At 47.1% G+C, this 16,854-nt stretch overlaps 1 long non-coding RNA gene across 4 annotated transcripts; it reads right to left on the reverse strand.

Annotated features, from left to right (window-relative positions):
- Positions 1 to 9,667: 9,667 nt before the first annotated feature.
- On the reverse strand, positions 9,668 to 13,826 carry LOC109776204 (uncharacterized). 4 transcript variants are annotated; one of them, XR_012201478.1, is made up of 7 exons: positions 13,286 to 13,826; positions 12,649 to 12,701; positions 11,606 to 11,700; positions 11,335 to 11,416; positions 10,384 to 10,450; positions 10,198 to 10,256; positions 9,668 to 9,927 (listed from the first exon to the last, which is right to left on the reverse strand). It is a non-coding gene; the product is annotated as an uncharacterized lncRNA (long non-coding RNA). The 4 variants fall into 4 exon arrangements; XR_012201480.1 differs by lacking the exon at positions 10,198 to 10,256; XR_006663883.2 differs by lacking the exon at positions 12,649 to 12,701 and having other exon boundaries at positions 13,286 to 13,545.
- Between the last annotated feature and the right edge of the window lie 3,028 nt (positions 13,827 to 16,854).

Genomic DNA, 16,854 nt, shown 5'->3' on the forward strand with positions numbered 1-16,854 from the left:
TTGGGGGGGTGAGTATCACAACCTCAACGCATTCTTTAATAAGCTTGGAATCACACATCGTGTGTCTTGTCCTTATACACATCAGCAAAATGGTGTAGCCGAGCGTAAGCATCGCCATATAGTTGAGACTGGTCTTGCTTTGCTTGCCCATGCCTCCGTTCCTTTCCGGTTTTGGAGTGATGCATTTTCTACTGCATGCTTTCTTATTAATAGACTTCGTACACGACTCCGTCAGATGAAAACACCACTTGAACTCTTGCTGAATGAAACTCCTGATTATACTTTTCTCAAGGTCTTTGGGTGTGCGTGTTGGCCTCATCTTCGTCCATATAACCAACGCAAGTTGGAGTTTCGGTCTAAACAGTGTGTGTTTCTTGGTTATAGTTCTCTTCATAAAGGGTACAAGTGTCTTCATGTTCCCTCTAACCACGTCTACATCTCTCGTGATGTGGTGTTTGATGAGAATGTTTTTCCTTTTTCTGCACTTTCGGACACCTCCACCACTCCCACTACACCTAAGAACTCTACTTTACCTTTGCCTGTTCAATTTGTAGATGCTGCATATACTCCCTCGTTGCTACCTAACCATGGTGCAGGTATTGGGCGAGGGGCGCGACTTGAGCTCCTGGATGATTCGTCGCATGTGGTCGCTCGGGAACTCGATGGTGCGTGTTCTGGGGATGTTTCTCCTGTGCATGGCACATGCATCAGCACCCCTTCGCCTCCCTTTGGCCCCTCGTCCGCTGGCTCGCTGGCGCAGGCCCAGCCAGCTGCCGCTGCTTCGTTCGGGCCGCGACCTGGGCTGGCACCCGAGCCGGCTGAGCCAGCTGTCGCTGCTTCGTGCGGGCCGCGCCCTGGCCTGGCACCCGAGCCAGCTGAGTTGGCTGCTGCTTTGGCTCCGCGCGGGGCGCGTCCTAGTCCGCTCGAGCTGGCTGAGCCGGCTGCTGCTGCTTCGACCCCAGGCAGGTCGGCCCCGCCAGACCGCATGCCTGGCCAGGTGTTGCCTCGCTCGCCTGGTTCGGCCGCCTCTCCATCGACCCCTGCGTGGTCCTCTACTCCACATGACGCGCCTGAGACTGTTGATTCGTCTGTGTCGTTGTCACCATCTTCTTCGACTGCATCTCCGACACCACCTCCGCCACCACCTTTGCCACCTACCGCTACTCGACGTGCTCATACACGCAGTCAGAGTGGTATTTTTCGCCCAAAAGAGCGCAGAGATGGCACGGTTGCGTGGATTGCGGCGTGTGTGGCGCAGACGGAGGCTGACCCCAGTGCTGAGCCTCGACATTTTCAGGCGGCTCTTCGGATTCCTCACTGGCGTACTGCCATGGAACAGGAGTTTCAGGCTCTTCAGCGGAATGATACTTGGCGCCTTGTTCCTCCCATGTCTGGTGTCAACATTATTGACTCCAAGTGGGTGTTCAAGGTCAAGAAGCATGCGGATGGGTCTATCGAGCGCTACAAGGCGCGGCTTGTGGCGAAAGGCTTTAAGCAAAGGTACGGTCTTGATTATGAGGATACGTTCAGTCCAGTTGTCAAACCTACCACTATCCGTCTGCTTCTGTCCTTGGCTGTTACCAAAGGGTGGTCTCTGCGTCACCTTGATGTTCAGAACGCTTTTCTTCATGGGGTCTTGGAGGAAGAGGTGTATATGCGGCAACCTCCGGGTTTTGTTGATCCTGCTCGTCCACATCATCTGTGCCGTCTCGTTAAGGCACTCTATGGACTTAAACAGGCTCCACGTGCATGGCATGCACGACTTGGCTCAGTGCTTCGATGTCTTGGCTTTGTTCCATCCACTGCTGACGCGTCTCTGTTTCTGCTACATCGTCCCGAGGTTACTATGTATCTGCTGGTCTATGTTGATGACATTATTCTTATCAGCTCCTCAGAGGCCGCCGCTGATCGTCTGTTGTCTGCTCTGGGTGGTCATTTTGCTGTCAAGGATCTGGGTGCCCTCCATTACTTTCTTGGTCTGGAGGTTTCACGGTCTCCTGCTGGTTTGACTCTCACTCAGCATAAGTACTCCTTGGACCTGCTGCGACGTGCTGGTATGTTGCATTGCAAGCATGCTACTACCCCTATGTCTGCGACAGATCGGTTATCAACCTTGGATGGTGCCTTGCTTTCTTCAGATGATGCTACAGAGTACCGCAGTGTGGTTGGTGGTCTGCAGTACTTGACTATCACACGCCCGGATATCTCCTATGCGGTTAACCGTGTGTGCCAGTATCTTCATGCTCCTCGGACATCACACTGGTCAGCTGTGAAGCGTATACTGCGTTATCTCTCTCATACTGTCACCTATGGCTTGCATCTTCGGTCTACCTCCTCGAGTGCTCTCTCTGCGTTCTCTGATGCAGATTGGGCTGGGAGCCTGGATGACCGTCGATCAACGGGGGGCTATGCTGTCTTCTTTGGTCGCAACTTGATCGCCTGGAGTGCGCGCAAGCAGGCCACAGTATCTCGGAGTAGCACTGAAGCAGAGTACAAGGCGGTTGCCAATGCCATGGCTGAGCTCATTTGGGTACAGTCTATGTTGAGAGAGTTGGGAGTCTCTCAAGGGCAGCCACCAGTTCTTTGGTGTGATAATATTGCTGCGACGTACCTTTCATCTAACCCTGTATTTCATGCTCGTACCAAGCACATCGAAGTTGACTATCATTTTGTGAGGGAACGTGTTGCACAGAAGCTTCTTCATATCAAGTTCATCTCCTCCAAAGATCAACTTGCTGACATCTTCACGAAGCCACTTCCACAACCTCAGTTTGAAAGTTGTAGGCGCAATCTTAACTTGCTTTGTACTTCAGGCTACAGTTAAGATTGAGGGAGGGTGTTAGACTATGTAATTGTATTACGTATAACTTCTGTATACCTAACCGTGTATGGTTAGGATTTGTACTTTGTACCTATGTAACACCAATATATATACAACTCACGCCACCCCTAAAGGGCTGTGCGATTCATCAAAAAAAGTCTACGTCTAATAAGCCCCTCGCTGCTGCCGGAGGAAACCATCGGAGGGAAGACAGCGGCGGCGGGGCACTCCTGCATCCCATCTTTTCTCGTTTTGCATCTCCCCCATCGTCTCGTCCCTCTGCCATTACCTCGTCATGGGACCCCTAGGCCCCGATCTACAGTCAGAAGCACGCCTAGGTGCATCAGGCTCTCTGCAGGATGTGGACTGCCGCGGTGAGGTCATGTTCTTATGCGCATCAGCGGCTGGCCTACGGAGCTGTGGTCCATTGCTTGGTGGTGGTCCTCCAGATCTGATCAGTTGGATGGCGGTGGCCGCAAGTACTGGAGCGACTTCCTATGACTCCACGATGGCGGTGGTCATCAAAAGGTCTTTGGAAGGGATCATCTCTCCTGATTCGATGGTTGAGTTCAATGGTGAGATGCAAATTCTGGATGATGGCTTGAGGCAGAGGGATGGTGGTGCAGTGGCGAAGACCGGTAGTTGCTAGGATCGTGGAAAAGTGATGGTGACAACACACAACTGAACTTCGATGATGGTGCTACTCGAGCACCCGGTCTCAAGCGTCGGGGCGAAAGCCTAGGTTAGACTAGAGTGGTTATACCTGGCAATGTCAATGTTTTTTATATCATTACCTTGTCGAAGGCATAGTTCGGATATGTTCGGACTAATTGTTCAGGGTGAAAACCTAGATTCTGGCCTTGTGGTTGCATCTGGTGATGGCGGTGCTTGAGTGTTGCTCCCTTCCTCAAGGCGTTGATGTTTAAGAACCTCCTCGTCCATATGGCGTCATAAGATGACTGGTGCGCATACGGTCATTATTGTAGTTTGCCAATCGCAGATCTGATTGCTTTTGGGCTTTTTTTCCTCGCCTACGCATAACTTTGGTCTTATATGACTTTGCTAATTGCCAATGTGTTTTCGCGTGTTGTGTGATTTTGTGTTGACGTTGTGAATCTTACGTATGCAGAGGTCGGATGTGTGCTTATTATGTTATGTATCTAGTTGATGCTCCATTTTAAGCAAATAAAATTCACCTTTTATATAAAAAGAGCTTGTCCGTAGACATAGGTAAGGACTAAAGGGAAGAGTGATTTTCTCTCGTTACAAAGGTTCCAAACTTTCATCCAATACACTGGCTATATGCCATTTCCAGTGGCACAATACTAGTCACCACATGAAGTACGCTCTCTTGTGTAGTGTGTGTACAATTTATCCTGATTTATATTCCAATACCATTTATGTGTATAATTATTTTTCATAAAGATATCCTCACATTCTTTCCATGTACAGCAGGGCGTATAGCTAAACTATGGGAACCAAAACTTTGGAAGTATGCTATTCCTCCACGTCGCACTACTGGAATCGCCCTATACGCCGAGCGCCGCGGGCACTCGGCAAAGGCCCAAAAACCGCCGGCAACGCCTTTGCCGAGTGTCACCTTCGGCAAAAGCCACCCGGCATACACCTCTTCGGCAAACAGGAATTTACCGAGAGCCATAACACGGGCACTCGGCAAAGCCTTTGCTGAGAGCTAAACAACCCGTGTCGGCAAAATAAAGCAGCTAACGGATAAGTCTGTTAGCTCCAGACATGTGGGACCACGTAAACTTTGCCGAGAGCCACTCTCGGCAAAAAGAAATACTAGGAGGCTGACATGTGTCGTGTCCTGACATGTGGGTCCACGACAACAGGCCGAGCCCCGACTTTGCCGAGAGCCACTCTCGGCAAAGGGAACCATTAGGAGGCTGACATGTGTCGCCTCATGACATGTGGGCCCACGACCACAGGCCGAGGGCCAACTTTGCCGAGAGCAACTCTCGGCAAAGAAAACCAGTAGGAGGCTGACACGTGTCGCCTCCTGACATGTGGGTCCACGACAACATGCCGAGGGCCAACTTTGCCGAGAGCCACTCTCGGCAAAGAGAACCAGTAGGAGGCTGACACGTGTCACCTCCTGACATGTGGGACCACGCGAGCAGGCCGAGGGCCAACTTAGTCGAGAGGCCCTCTCAGCAAAGGGAACCAGTAGGAGGCTAACACGTGTCACCTCCTAACATGTGGGACCACAAGAACAGGCCGAGGACCAACTTTGCCGAGAGAACCTCTCGGCAAAGAGAACCACTAGGAGGCAGACACGTGTCACCTCCTGACATGTGGGACCAAGAGAATAGGTCGAGGGCCAACTTTGCCGAGAGCCCCTCTCGGCAAAGAGAACCACTAAGAGGCCCATGGCCAACTTTGCCGAGAGCCAGCCTCGCCAATCCTTTTCCCTTTACCGAGAGCCCCTCTCGGCAAAGTTGTCAGGGGCACCACAGGTTATTATCGTTTACCGAGAGGCCTCTCAGTAAAGGTGTCAGGTTCTACTGGTTGGTACACGTTTACAGAGAGGCCTCTCGGTAAAGGGTGCATTCTGGTCCAGTTTCACAGTCATTGCTGAGAGCCACCCTCGGTAATGGTGTGCCCATGATCCTTTTTTTCCTGTATCTATTTCTTTCCTGCAGCGAAACATATACAGCTGCAGCATATAGTTCATCACACATAGAACATGTCACATATAGGCATCATTGAACAAAAGAAGTAATGATTGATTCTGAAAAACATTCCACATAAAAGCAATAGTGCATAAAAGGTGAAATAGTAGTGAAGCCACTCGACTACCACAAGTTTACAAGTCTCAAGATGCAAGAGTTCTCAACATACAAGGAACAGTTTCAAACATTAGAAGGCATCATTCCGTTTGCTCTACAATATGGCAATGCAAATGTCATTCATGTTGAAATGCAAATATGCAGGACCATGAAGGATCAATGAAGAAGCACTGACCTGAATATCCTCAACAATGCTCACGGAATGTGGTACGTGACGCTCTACGGTAGGAGTAGAGCCAGTACTCATAGCACGGAGTGTGTTGACTCTCGGAAGGGAGGAGGTTATGACAGAATTGAGGTGAACCTCCATCCGGCCATTCGGTCTACCGCCTGCCGCAGCAATGGCCACAAGAGGGTCAAACGGTAGCACATGAGGATCAGCGTCAGGCCCGTACGTCTCCTTCAATTTTTTGGTGTAGTTCTCTCCATCTGACCGGGCTTTAGAGCTGATCCAGTCCCTCTCCGAGTGGAGAGGGTCCTTGTCCTTGTCGTCTTTGGTAAGTTTGATGCTCCATGCCTCGAAGTAAGTCATATCCTTGCAAGTTTCTTCTTTCTGCAAAATAAAGCGATCCAAACAATCAAGGGAATGCTCACAAAGGAAAGAGAACATGATGAAAAGAAAAGGATGTGGTTGCCTACATGTTTTGAGATGACACCTGGGATGGTGAGGTTGCCTTGACGGTGTCCTCGACCCCCCATCAACTTACGCCATTCAGATATTGCTTTGTGTTCATCCTGCCACCCTGGATCTGTCCACCGTTCGACGATCTTCTCCCAGCACGGACGTTTGTCAGCGCACCACCGAGGAATCACCTGTAAATTAAACAAATACATCTTAGTAAGGATTCTAATTTTGCGGTAATGTAGGGAATATCAAGCATCCATCGTCACTTGCCTTGATGTAATTGTCCCGTGAAAGATGCGTCCCTCGAGCCTCTTGTTTGTAAATCCTATGGTTGAGATAGTCCGCGTGATACTTGACCACTAACCAGACGCGCTCCTCGTAGTGCATGTCGTGGACTAGTTTCTTGGCAATATTATCAACCACCACATTTACACGATCCTTCTGACCCTCAACGCATGTATAGAAATCCTACAAACATGCATACATGTGAGAAGGGTTAAATCATGACTATGGCAAATTTAAACCTTTTGGTATTGACATTTAGGTGTTTGAAAGGACTTACCCAGAAATCGTTGACCACTCGCATGGCTCTGTTATCATAAACCCTCTGACGCATATCCAGGAAATCCGGTGCAAGTTTGTAGTGATCCCATGACCAAGCTGGCTCAATGATACCGTTCGGCAAAGTGACCAGTCCAGGATAATTTAACCTACAAAGACCCCCAATGATGCCACTCAGCGACCATGGCAGACGCCTCTCACCACCTTTTACTAGGCTTCTGCATTACGAAGAGTGAAGTCATATTATATGTGAGGAAATGACAAAAGGTACAATTTATATGGGATGAGTCGAGATAACCACTTACTTCTCTCCCATTGGTTTAATCAACAAGTCTCTATGCACATATAGACATCTTGGAAGCTTTGAAGGACCACGCAGCCACACTTTCCCTCTGGAAGTAGTGCTGATAGTCGAACCGCTCGGTTGCGAACCGCTCACCTCGTGGTGCTCTGTTACCCGTGAGGGTCCATCCCCACCCTCAGAAACCTGACGAACAACCAGCCTCCTCTCGGCGGCGTCGTCCTCCACCACCTCCTCCTCCTCATCCTCCACCACCTCCTCCGCAAAATCCTCCTTGTCCTCGTCCTCACACGCCTCATCCCCATCCTCTGTTTCCTCCTCCTGAGCATGGTGAAGCACTGCATCAGAGGGTCGAGGAGAAGAAAGAGGTGCTCTACTCCGGGCTGCTTTACGTACTCCTTGTCCGCCTCCTCCTCCCGCCTCACCTACTCCCCCTCCTCGTCCCCCTACTCCCCCTCCTACTCCCCCTCCTCGTCCCCCTCGCCCCCCTCCTCCTCCGCCTCCTCCTGCCTTACCTACTCCCCCTCCTCGTCCACCTCCTCGTCTGCCTCCTCCTCCTGCCTCACCTACTCCCCCTCCTCGTCCGCCTCCTCCTCCCGCCTCACCTACTCCCCCTCCTCGTCCGCCTCCTCCTCCCGCCTCACCTACTCCCCCTCCTCGTCCACCTCCTCGTCCGCCTCCTCCTCCTGCTTCACCTACTCCCCTTCCTCGTCCGCCTCCTCCTCCTGCCTCACCTACTCCCTCTCCTCGTCCGCCTCCTCCTCCTGCCTCACCTACTCCCCCTCCTTGTCCGCCTCCACCTCGTCCGCCTCCTACTCCTCCCCCGCGTGGTACTCGAACTTGTTTCGCACGTTTTGTCGGACGGGTGTCTAGACCCGCCAATCCTTCGGCCTTCTTGGCGGTTGTGGCAACCGATGAAGGAGCGGCCACTGCTTTCACCGGTCGAGCAATTTGATCATTGTACAGATCATTCACTTTTTTCAAACTTTCCTTTGGAATCTTGTTGCTACCTGTCATGTTTCAATCACCTGATACGAAGAAGAACAAACCAGTTAGTACAGATGATACAACTTGATGTAAATACAATAAATATATCACATATGAAGAATAAATGGAATTGTCACAATAATACATATAGTTGTTACACACACAAATACATAGAGTTGTTGCACACACGAATACATAGAGTTGTGCACACACGAATACATAGAGTTGTTACACACACGAATACATAGAGTTGTGACACACATACATAGAGTTCTCACACGATTACATGGAGTTGTTAGAAATAAGGGTCAATATTAGGTGCAACATTTGGATCAGGGCTTTCATCATCGCTATCACGCCCGTTCATACATTCATCCTCAAAGTCTTCAGGGGGCCCTCATCCTCATCTAGCCCCATGTGCCATCGCATAAGTAATACCAAATCTCGAGGGTCAGAAACATCCTCGTATTCGTCCTCTGCATTATCTACTTCCATGTCATCCATGGCCTCATGTTCCATAGCATCATGTTCGTGATGCACGCCATCATCTTCCACTGCATCATATTCGTCTTCGTCAGTGTCTGCTTCTTGAAAGAACTCTCCCTCGTATGTGTTAGGGTTTATATGGTAATCGTCCTTGTTTGGGGTAGGTACCTTGATACGCGGGGGTACCTTGTACACGACATCCCACATCAAGAGATCGATATATTCCGTAGATATGCACGCGTATGGGAGAAAAAACACTTGTGTAACCTGTTGAGCCATAATATAGACATCATTTCTTGCATATTTCGATGCTCGTTCAACTTTGACAAAGCCAATACTAGGGGTTCGTCTCACTTTCTCGGGATTGAGCCAGCTACATCTGAATACGATGGGCTTCACTCCTTGTAAACCACAATACTGCAGCTCATAAATTTCTTCGATGGTTCCATAGTAGTGACGTCCATCTGTCCCTAGACAATAGACCGCACTATTTATTGACCTTCGGTTGGGCCTCTCACGCATGTGTTTATCAGTGTGGAAGCAATACCCATTCATGTCGTAAGCCTTAAATGACTTGGCCTCGTATTCAAAACCTTTGGCTACTTCTCTCACTTTGGCGTCCATATCAACTTCCTGATATGCCTACAAGATTAATAGGAGATTGTCTGGTTCATTAGTGGAAGCATTACCGGCAAGTAAAATCAACTTAAAGTAACATAAAGTTAGAAAAGTTACTTTTCATGAGAACCAAGAAATGAAACCGCCATCAGCATTGGTACACTACACCACAACACTAACGCAAGGACAGAAAAACTGCCGGGAGAAATCACTTACAAGGGCAGACAAACTGCCGGGAACAATATTCTACCAGCAGATAGAACTGCCACGAGAACGAAATTCCCGGCAGATAGAGATCTCCCGGCAGTTTTTATGCCGCCATGTTCACATTTCCCCCGGCAGACTTGTTCTCCTGGCAATTAATAGCTATCCCGGCAGCTAATGTGACAGTGCTACAAGTACCCCGACCTATATGACTATTCCACTCTAGTATTGCATTGATGAGGCACCCATTCAAATAAGGCAGAAGGAAACTGCACATGTACTTCACATTTATATTATAAATTCTCATAGTCAAACATTTACATCGTTACAATGTATGCTATTCACAGATTACACATAAAGAATTGCATCATAATTTAGCAGATGCAGTTTGAAGACGTCCAAGTTGTACAGAATGGAACTAGCACAGAGAGTAAAGCTTGTAAGTCTTCTACTTGAGCTCGGAGCATATGGTTACAGCAAGGTATCTTGACCAGTCTTCGGGGACATCTCCAACCTGAACAAGAAGAGAACAATTGAAAGTACATGTATTATAAAACATGATCTGCATACATTGATTTACAACACTCAAAGAATATAATGAGTGCACCATTCCCACTTTTTTATAACAAAGACGTCTACATCATCAAGAGAATTTCTCATCAACTTCCTTAAAGGCATCAAGTGAATATTCAATTTAATAGGAAACTATAAAATGTCAGCAGTTTCAGGCCTTGACACACAAATTAAGCAAATCTAGTTGACCACAATTACATCATCTGATTACCTCTGATATTAATTTCAGTTTCATGTATGTGAAAATTCCATAGAATGTCGTCTAGAAAACTGCACATAAGACAAAATAGGAAGTGACAAAAAGAAGTGACATCCACAACTTGTATGAATTTTTGACATCATAGGATCACTAAAATAGTTATCTAAACACTCTTCTAGTTCTTTACAGAGGGAGTACCTTCTTATTAGTCTTTTGGGCTCCCAATCACATGTACCGATGTTCTTATCCACTGCACTAGCACTTTCTGCAAAAATAAATTATTAAGGTAACAAAAATAGAACAAGTTAAATGCCAAAAAGGTGGTACTGTTTCCAGTCTTATATGGTCAATCGGTTGGCAACCATATATGCAGAACAACCATTTAATCACAAATTGAGTTGTACAAGACGCATTCAACAAAATAGATGCGTAGCTAACAAAACACCTATTTCTACTAGCATGATTTTAGACTTCCAGTGTGTATCTGTAGTAAGATTCATGTTTGCGTACAAAATACTAAACAGTGTAATGACAGTCAACCATTTTTTACACATGAAAAGGTACATTTCTCCCAAACAATGCAAGTCCGGCATAACATAACTAGATTTATGAAAGATTATGCAGGACCATAGAGATAATCAAGAATGTGACATCGTTTTGCTTGCATCAAGGAAAAAAGAGTATTGGATCAAAGACTAAGCTTCCGACTACCATGGTTTTTGAGTCGCGACTAGTCAAGTCTGCGGCTCGGCGATTAGTCGACGAAAGTCGCTGTATAGTCGCCATAAGTCGCTGTATAATCGCGAGTCGCCCTGATTTCTAGAAAACGACTTGGCGATTAGTCAGCGACTATACAGCGACTAATCAGCGACTCAAAAACCATGCCGACTACATAAGACATGCAAAAGCTTAGTTCCAAAACATGCATACACTGGACATGTAAAAGCTTCCACTAATCGTATGCATAAAAAGACTTAGGACATTCAGGACATGCATACACAGGCCAAGCAAAAGCTCAGTCCATATGTTCACTACAGTTTCATTTGCATGAAGCTTATAAGAAACCAAATGCTAAATGAAGTTTCAATGTTCTGAAATAGCAGCAAGCATGTATCCGAAAGAAAAATACTATAGCCAAGAGTTAACTACCAAGATTATGACCTCCTTAGTTTGCTTGTGGTCGCACTGCTGCTTTTTCCATGAACTTAGAATCCACTTTCAGCTGCATACTCTGAGGCAAAGACTTTTAAGAAATCAACCATAATAGTCATTGGTAAATGGAAGATCTCTTCAACATAAAAAAAAAACTTGGGCTATAGGATGGCAAAGATAGTACCAGTTGGGCCAAGATAAACAAACTGGACTCATTCTAGTTACTGCTCTGAAGAAAAAGGGACAGAAGTTTGCAAAGTAATCTCACCTGTCAAATGGAGAGTGGATTTTCAGCACCCGGGTGCCTAGGCACCATCAGCACAGTTTGTACAGATTCCAGTCTTTGGGGATATGTGTCGTGTACTGTAGCAAACAACAGATTAGCAGATGTACTGGTTGTTAATCAAGGGAATCTAAGAGGATTTCAAATGGAGCAGCAGGATATGACATCTCAGCCAGTAGTAAAGAAAAATGCAAACGGTGTCGGTCCACATTTCTGTCCTTTCCTCTCTTAGACTGTCACGCAATACATCTCTTCATTCTATATTTTTATTCTATCTCTCACATCACCTCTCTCTCTGACACACAACACCTCTCTCTCTTCCTTTTCTCTTCCTTTGAGTCTGACGTCTCACAGCACCTCTCTCTCTCTCTCTTCCTTTTTTCTTTTAAAATTCAGGAAAAGAAGCGTCCTAAGAAATTCTTGTCTCTCTCACACAGCTCCTCTCAGATCGAAGATTATTTTTCTCTGTTTACTCTCTCTCTCTCTCTCACTTAAATCCCAGGAGAAACATCCTAATTAAAAACATCCCAGAAGAGAAGCTGGAAGCTGGAGTGAGCAAGCATAACAACACGTGGCGAACGAGAATCTCCTCTAAAATGAACGGGCGCATGCAGCAGCTGTATGCTGTCGTTTCATCCATCTCGTGGGATCAAATGATTCCTGACATGCCTAGACCTGCCCTGCCTAACTCTGAAACCTACCGCCCCTTCCCTTCTGTCTTTGTCTCCTTTAAAAAGGGTCCAAAATACTCTAATGCTGCAACCACTCTGCGCCTCTACAGTGACCCATCTGCGCCTCTACAGTGCTCAGGACGGATCCTCGTGCCGCTGGACGGACGGGATAACCGGGTGCCGGGGCACCCGGGCGCCGTCGCACCTTTCTCCTGTCAAATGCTCTCAGTTGGGGCAAAGAAGTAGAGGAGGCGGCACTTGGATAGGATGTAGAGGAGGCCGACAATAGGTGACACTAAGCCTAAAAAAATTACAAATATCACCTTGTAAAATTAATAAGGGTTAAGCTAGAGTCACCTAATAAAATATAAGTTGGAATACTGTAGGAAATACACCCACTCAAATATACACTGCATTTGTAAACAAGAGCAAACTGTTAGTAACATAGAGATATTAATTTAAGTGAGATATTGCATAGCACGTGCTTTGTCCACATCTTTGCCATAAGTCTATATCATAAAAGCATAGCACATGTTCTGTCCACATCTCGTATTTCGCAAAACAAAAACAAAAATGGGGCATCAACTCAACAAACAAAGACTTAAAATGAACTCCAAAGCTCAACTAAACAACTTATTCAGGTTTTTGCTGTTATTAGATCAAAGTAAATAACCTTCAAACTGACAGAAAATTGATGCTTTGTTCTAACTGACAAAATAGTTCAGTGTTGCTACTGACAGAATAGTTCAGTGCTGCTACTCCAAAGCTTATGTTTTTTTTATGTTATTAGATCAAAGCAATTAAAAATTGATGCTTTGTTCTAACTGACAGAATAGTTCAGTGCTACTACTTCAATATTATTACACTTCTACACATTGTGTATAGCTGCACATTCAGAACAAACAAGGAAAAGAGGGAAGCAGTAGTAGAAACTATTTGTACACAGCTACTGGGAACATGTCCATGATGTAAGAAATCTGATACAACTATATACCTTCAGGTAAGCAGTACTATGAGGCGCAGAAATTGTTCGAAACCAGTACAGCAGCGCTAGCGATGTCGATGCTCAGCAGCCAGAGCTGCCCGCTGGAGAGGAGGGCCAACGCGGTGAGCTGCTGCTTCGGGGGCTTGTGGAGGAGGCGGACCCGTGCTCGGGGAGGAAACGCACGATTCGGGGTTGCAGCTCTGGGCGACGACGGCAGTGGTCGGCAGTGGCTTGCGGTCCAGTGGAGGGTGGTGGATGGTTGGGAGGAGGGGGGGCGGCGGCGGTGGATGGTTGGTTGGGAGCGGCGGCGGCTTGCGGTGGTGAGGGGTGAAGGAGCTGCGGTGGTGAGGGGTGGACGAGCGCTGGAGGTGGGGGCGGGGCGCGCTGGAGGTGGTGGATGCATTGGAGCAGCGGCGATGGTGGATGGTCGGGGGTGGCGGCGGCTTGCGGTGGTGAGGGGTGGAGGAGCTCCGGTGGTGATGGGTGGAGGAGCGCTGGAGGTGGCCGCGCGCCGGCGGTGAGATGCGCTAGGTCTAGTGGGCGGCGGGGCGGTCGATCTGGTGGAGGCAGGGGCGATTTGGGGGTAGCGCTGCGGATCTGGTCGCCGGAGGGCCGGCGCGTCTATTTCACGATGGGCCAAAATTTTCGTCAAGTCGCGGGCTCTTTTACTGGCTGGCGCGCCAGGCCTTTTTACCGTTTCGCGCCGAAGACGGTCTCCAGCATGGGCCGGCAGACTGTGGGCCGACATTTAGTCCTCCCGGCAGTGCGTGTGTGCCGGAAAGTGTACCGGTAGTTGGTGTGCCGTTGTTACTGTAGTTCTCTCGGCAGTTAGGCCGCCTTAACATGCTTCTAGCGGCAGTAAGACATGTCCCGGCAGATAGTTTTCCCTTAGACATGTTTTTCTCCCGGCAATTAACTGCCCCCAATTAAGTCTTGTGGTGTAGTGGTATCTCCAAGAAGGTCTGCTGATTCTTCGTCGCTAGAAGGCCGTGGTAGCTTTCAAAATTCGTTCTGGAATTCCCTAGCAATGGGAAGAATTCGAGTTAGAACTCAAGACTAGTGAGTAGTTGTCAATAAAGGTGTTCTACACTTACTTTATGTACGGTTGCACTTCTTCCATGTTGGTCAAGACATAGATCATAATAGTCGACCACTCAGTAGGCGAAAAGTTCTTGGGCTTTGGTCCACTTGCATTGCCACCTTGGCCTTCGAAAAAGTTAAGGTCGGAAACATTACTAGTGGGCTCTTCATTGTAACGAGGAGCTGGATTTAACCTAGTCTGAATACTGTCATGATAGTACTTTGTCGTGGTCGTGGCCACCTCCTCGTTCAGGTATGCCTCGGCTATGGAGGCTTCAATGCGGGCTTTATTCTTACATTTCCCACGGAGATGCTTGAACTCCCGTTCAGGTGCATACTACCATCGGAACTGCACGGGTCCTCCCATTCTAGCCTCATACGCGAGATGTAAGATCATATGTTGCATCGGATTAAAGAAACCTGGCAAAAATATCATCTCTAACTTGCATAGCAACTTAGGTGCTTGTTCCTCCAACTTTGCAACCACTTCATAATCTAGTTCTTTGGCACAAAGCTGACGGAAGAAGTAGCTCAACTCCGCCAGCACTCGCCAAATATCCTCTCTGACATACCCTCGAATCATCACAGGCATTATCCTCTCAAGCCATACATGGTAGTCATGACTTTTGAGGCCTCCTATTCGCTTTGTAGCCATATTCCCCTCATGAAATTAGCTGCATATCCATCAGGGTAGTACAAGTTGTTCACAATCCATTGGAGAATTACCTTCCTTTGAGGCATTGAAGGGGTGAAAGGGGCTGGTGGCTTCTTCCAAGAATTACCTTTTGCACGAGGCACCAAATTTAATTTTGGCCTGTTGCATAGTTTGGCTTGATCGATCCTAGCCTGAATGTTATCCTTTGACTTCTCGGTGTCGAGGAGCGTGCCGAGTAAGGCCTCCGCAATATTCTTTTCAGTGTGCATTACATCAATGTTGTGTGGAAGTTGATGATCTTTAAAGTAAGGGAGCCTCCATAAGCTTGGAATGTGAGTCCACTGGTGTGTCTCTCAATATCCCACAAAACCATTCCCATCAAGCTTTTCCTCGAGAGCATCTAACTCATCCTTAAGCTGGGCACCGGCCATAATAGGTGGTGGCGGGTCATCAACAATAACACATTTTTGGAAGTGCATAGCGTCTTGTCTATATGGGTGATCAAGACGAAGGAACTGCCGATGTTGGTCAAAGCATACATACTTGTGAACCTTAGCCAGCCAAATGAAAGTCACACGCTGTCGACACACTGGGCAAGGCCACTTCCCCTTTACACACCAACCACAAAATATCGCACATGCCGGTAGGTCATGTAGCAATGTGTGGTACCAGATATGCATATTGAAGTGCTTCTTTGAAACAGCATCGTATGTCCGGACGCCGTTGTTCCAAGCAACAAGTAAGTCATCCACCAATGGCTCCATATACACACTCATATGCTTCCCGGGATAGTTAGGACCTGGAATTATCAACGTCAGAAACATGTGATGTCGTTGCATGCAAACGCCAGGGGGCAGATTCAGGGGGATAACATATACTGGCCAACAACTGTATATGGCAGCCATCAAACCATATGGATTGAACCCGTCGCTTGTTATCCCAACAGCTACACTCTTCCAGTCATCTGTTTTCTTATGAATTTCAACAAATTTCTTCCATGCTTCACCATCCCGTGGATGTTGCATCTTTTTTGTATTGTACATCTTCCCTTCGGTGGCCCATCTCATATATTGGGCAGTTTCCTCGGTCATATAAACCCTCTAGATCCTTTCTGTGAATGAAAGATATCGATGGATATTGACGGCAATTGTGAGCTGCCTCTTGCTACCATCATCATCTATTACCTCAATATACCTAGAGGATTTGCACTTGACACAATAATTCGTATCTTTATGTTCATTTCTAAATAACATGCATCCGTTTGGACAAGCATGTATTTGCTCATACGACATCTTAAGTGAACCGAGGATTTTGTTCGACTTGTTCATGTTCTTTGGCAATATATTTTCTTTAGGCAACATGCTAGCAATAACTGACAATAAATCATTGAAGCAAATTATGCTCATCTTATGGTTTGCCTTCAGGGCCATTAGGCGTGCAATGCCATCTAGTTGAGTAACCTCTGTTGGAAATATGCCCTAGAGGCAATAATAAATGGTTATTATTATTATATTTCTTTGTTCATGATAATCGTCTATTGTTCATGCTATAATTGTATTGTCTGGAAATCGTAATACATGTGTGAATACATAGACCACAACGTGTCCCTAGTAAGCCTCTAGTTGACTAGCTCGTTGATCAACAGATAGTCATGATTTCCTGACTATGGACATTGGATTTCATTGATAACAGGATCACATCATTAGGAGAATGATGTGATGGACAAGACCCAATCCTAAGCATAGCATAAAAGATTGTGTAGTTTCGTTTGCTAGAGCTTTTCCACTGTCAAGTATCTTTTCCTTAGACCATGAGATCGTGCAACTCCCGGATACCGTAGGAG

This window comes from Aegilops tauschii, chromosome 1 (assembly GCF_002575655.3).
Source record: "Aegilops tauschii subsp. strangulata cultivar AL8/78 chromosome 1, Aet v6.0, whole genome shotgun sequence".
NCBI classification, from domain to species: Eukaryota; Viridiplantae; Streptophyta; class Magnoliopsida; order Poales; family Poaceae; genus Aegilops; species Aegilops tauschii.